The following is a 4,423-nucleotide window of genomic DNA, read 5'->3' on the forward strand; positions in this document are numbered from 1 at the left end:
TGGTTGCGGGCGGCACCGTGCTGGTTGCGGGGGCGGTGGTTGCGGGCGGCGCCGCGTTTTGTGCAGGTCTGTCGGTGTCGGAAGCGATTAAATGTTTCTGAAACTAGGCTATTGTTTCAGGTTTTGTTTGGTCGGAAAGGTCGAATCAAATGGTCGTACGCGCGTATATCGAACGGTTATACGAGTGGTGGATATTTTGTATGAATTCGTCGACGCGCGTAGCGTCTCCTATAGATAAAGGAGAAAGACAGGGAAATAAATCCCCAATTACTCAAATCCTCATCCACATGAGATTGAACAGGTGGGGGCTTCCATGGCCGGCCGACCCCACGCCGATGCAAGCCGAGGGCTGCGTCGCCCTCGGGCCGGTTCGATGCCGGGGCCGCGAGAATAGCGGCTGTGCCGCGCACCAAGTTTCAACCGGCCGCTTATTCGCCGAAGACTCTGTGCCGCCGCATGGCAGAGGGCAGCATATGCGTGCACGGCGAGTGGCCAAAGGTACTAATCATGATTAGCATGTATATATAAGATTAAATTGGAAAAGAAGCACCTTTATCCTGTAGCAATGGAATCAATTCGAGAGTTTTCCATTGGTAACCGCCGCTGGCTGCAAAGGGCCTGTGCATGAACGAGGCCATGTTCACTCCGCGCCGAGGATCGCGCAGCGCCGGGCTTCAGGTCGAGCAACTCGCTAGGGCCGACGGCCGCATGCGCTAGGGACAATAACGCCGGGCCTCAGGCGTCATTCGCGCTAGCAGCCGCCTACGCTACCGGAAGACGCACCAGGCCGAGCGCCATTGCCGGGCTGTGGCTTCACCTGTCGAGCGAGGGTTATGCCATTTCCAGTTCTGTCCTGTTCACCGACTCGCTCAGGGAAGAATGTGATGATAACATGTTCAAACGAATCCATTGTCTTTTTCATTCGATGATTGTAGGTATATATACAAGAAGAAGAGATGGGACAAAGAGACATCTCCTATGAAGAGATGGCAGTTATAAAAGAAGATTATCCCGAAATTAACACATGTTAATTAAACTCTAATAAGAATATCCATAGTGATGTCAAGACCCCTCTTGTAGGGAAGATCCCCTCTTGGATACAAGACCCTTCTCGTAGGGAAAATTATCGGTTACGTGTATCCTTTTATTGATTTTGAATCTATGTATCTTTTGCGTTTGCGTGGATCTAATGGATGTGTGATTGGAGATCGTTTTTGAGTTCGCATGATTCTCTTGGTTTTCTCCATTTTTCCTCTTCAAATGTGAAAAGATAGACCATCGGGGTGTGCCCCGTATCATATTGATATCATGAGGCACGTTGATTCACACCTTTGAGTCCATCCCTCACTTTCTAGCCAATTTTTATTTTGATTTCATCCTATTTGAAAAATTTCCTACAAAAATAGCCATACCTAAATTTCTTGGATATGTTGGTTTTGAAGAGATTTTGTTGATTTGGATTCGTGGATTTTGTTGTGGACAAGTGGATCTAGCTTTTCCCCATCATCCCCATCATTTTCACCCACCAAATCGCCTAGTTTTTTCGTGTTCATCCCTGTTGACCTCGTGTTCTTCCATCACCGAGGTCAGTCCGCACGTGTCGTACGACCGAGCCCTCCCGGACGTCCGGACACCGTCGGACAATCGAGCTCGTGGGACGCCTGAGACCGTCGGATGACCGAGACAGCCCAGACATCCGAACAACTCTGCCCAAGCTGATTTTCCCTGCAATATTTTTTGTTTTTCTCCACCTTTTTTGTTTTCGCATCTGCCTCCACCATTTCTTCTGCAAGCCATTTGCATTTGAGATTTTGAGTCGCGAGCCCCGCCACTTCCTAAGGCGTTTCAGCTAATTAGGAGTGGTTCTACACAGACATCGCCGCTCATCATCGCCCTAAGGCGTCGCCAACCAACTCTTCAATGACACTTCATCGTAAGGAAGGATGGTAACCGCGACGACACTCTTGTCACATAGCCTTGCCATTGCATTGTTATCCCGAGCCTATTTGCGTAACTTGCCTATCGAGACTAGCCATTTAGTATTGTGGGCTATGCTACTTGTGCACATTAGTGATACATATGTCGCATAGCTTCTATTGCATGCAAACACCATAAGTATCATATTGTGGTGTCATACTAGTATCTTTTCTGTTTCAATAGTACCCGCATACATAATTGCTATCTTGGTGTGCACGTCCTGCATACAGACCACACAAAATAGCATCACCAAAAGAAAGAGAAGCAAAGCTTTTATGCAAGTGCAAAGAGCATTAGCATCGCACAATTGCATAACATATTGAGATTATATCATATCATACTTGATCATCTTGGATCACTTGAGCGAGAGACATTCTGCCCCATACATATAGGAGAAGTCTGGAATATGAAGACGACACATTTTGTTTCTTATAGGTTGTGCACAAGTTCGTATCACGCCCATTTGAGCAATCGTGCTAGCGTCTCTCTAGTATTGTGCAACATGAGCGTTTTCCGTTTATACCACATTTTGTGCTCATTCTTTGGTTGCACAATCCTACTTTTATACCCGTGTGTGTGTTTCCGTGTATACTCATTGCTATTGATCCAGCTTGTCTTACTAGTGAATTTGCGAATTTCTTTCAACATTATTGAATCTTATGCTCAGATTGCTTGAATTTTGTGCCACCATCCTAACCAAGATACTCCATATGCTTTATTTGTGTAGGTGTAAGAAGGACAATTTTCGGTACCAATTCCACTGTTTCTATACTTGCACATTGAGTGATATTGATCCATTTTCAACGTTTGGAACGGTAACTGGTATTGTCTTCTCATTCTTCCACTTATATCCACTTGAGTGCCATGGATAGGACTACTATGTCGAACTCGATCTTCGAGGAGCAAGACGACGATGAGAACAACTATGTCACCAAACTACACTTCTTCGACGCCCAAAGAGGAATGCGCCAAGCATAAGACGCTATGAGTGATCGCATTGAGAAACTCGCCACTGACTTGCGTGAGTCTGAGATGCGCACAAGGGACTACCTTGACGACAAGCTATCAAGCCAAATGGATGAGATCCACCCCTTGATGGTGACCCATGGGTCCTCAACCTCTACTTCATCACGACGGCGCCACTCAAGTCGCCACTTTGATGAGTACTCTTCCAGCGCAAGTCCGCAATGAGCTTGACATCACCAACATCATGACCATCACCATCACTAAGAATCGGACAATCCTTTCCATGGCAATGGATCACAAGATTGCCTTCGCGAGCGTGATCAACGCCATCGACAAGAACAAGATGATTTGGAGCAAGAAACCATACAACAATGTTATGGAGACGAATGGCGACGTGAGGAAAAAGCGCTTGAAGCTCAACGTGCTCTCCCAGAAGCAACACACGCTATGCAAGAACGCAACTGCCAAGCACGAGAAGAACAAGAAGCACTATGGCGTGACGAAGCCGTGCATCAAGAGGAGCACCAAGAGCTACGACACCGGGCACGAGGACCTCGACAACGCCCTCAAGCACATCATGATGAGCAAATAGATGGCCAAGCTCAAAGGCAAGAACAACAATGTCAAGCCAACAACGACCATGATGAACCTCCACTAAGACATGGGCATCACCAAAACAACCACAACGAAGAGCATCGGCTCGACAATCTCAAGTTCACCATGCCTAAGTTCTCGAAAGATACTATCCCAAAGATTATCTATCATGGGTACTCGAAGTTGATAAGATCTCCCGTCTTCACAACTTTGACGAAGGGAAGAAGATTGCCATGACCTCACTTGAGTTCCATGATTATGTTCTCATTTGATGGGAACAAGTGATTGAGCGAACAAGAGAAAGAGCTGAACCTCCCATCAACACTTGGGCCCAAATGAAGGATCTCACGGGAGCTCTATTCGTATCTACCCACTATAACCGTGATCTCTTAAAGAAGATACAACTACTCAAGCAAGGCACCAAGTCGGTAGAAGAATACTATCAAGAGATGGAAATGGACATGGTACGAGCCAAGGTCAAGGAAGATAAGGAGCAAACAATGGCGCGTTTCTTGAATGGTCTCAACTACCAAGTCAAGAAAATTGCGGATTTCAAACCCTATGCCAACTTACTTGAGCTAGTGCATCAAGCATCCAAGGCGGAATGCCAAGTGCAAGATGACTACAAGTACTCCAAGTTCTCTTCCAAGACCTACGACTCAAGTGCTCAAGCTTCTCCGAGTACGACGCCTTCAACTAGAAAACCTTCACTAACAGCCGGTGACAAGTCAAGCTACAAGGACAAGATGACTTCTTCAAGGTGCTCTCTTAATACAAGCACCTTCAAGCTAAGAGCTTCATCCTTACATCAACACCGGATGCCAACGCTAAAAAAGCTCAATCAGGTGCTTCACGTGCCAAGGCCGCAGCCACAAGACATTCGAGT

Source organism: Hordeum vulgare, chromosome 7H (assembly GCF_904849725.1).
Source record: "Hordeum vulgare subsp. vulgare chromosome 7H, MorexV3_pseudomolecules_assembly, whole genome shotgun sequence".
NCBI classification, from domain to species: Eukaryota; Viridiplantae; Streptophyta; class Magnoliopsida; order Poales; family Poaceae; genus Hordeum; species Hordeum vulgare.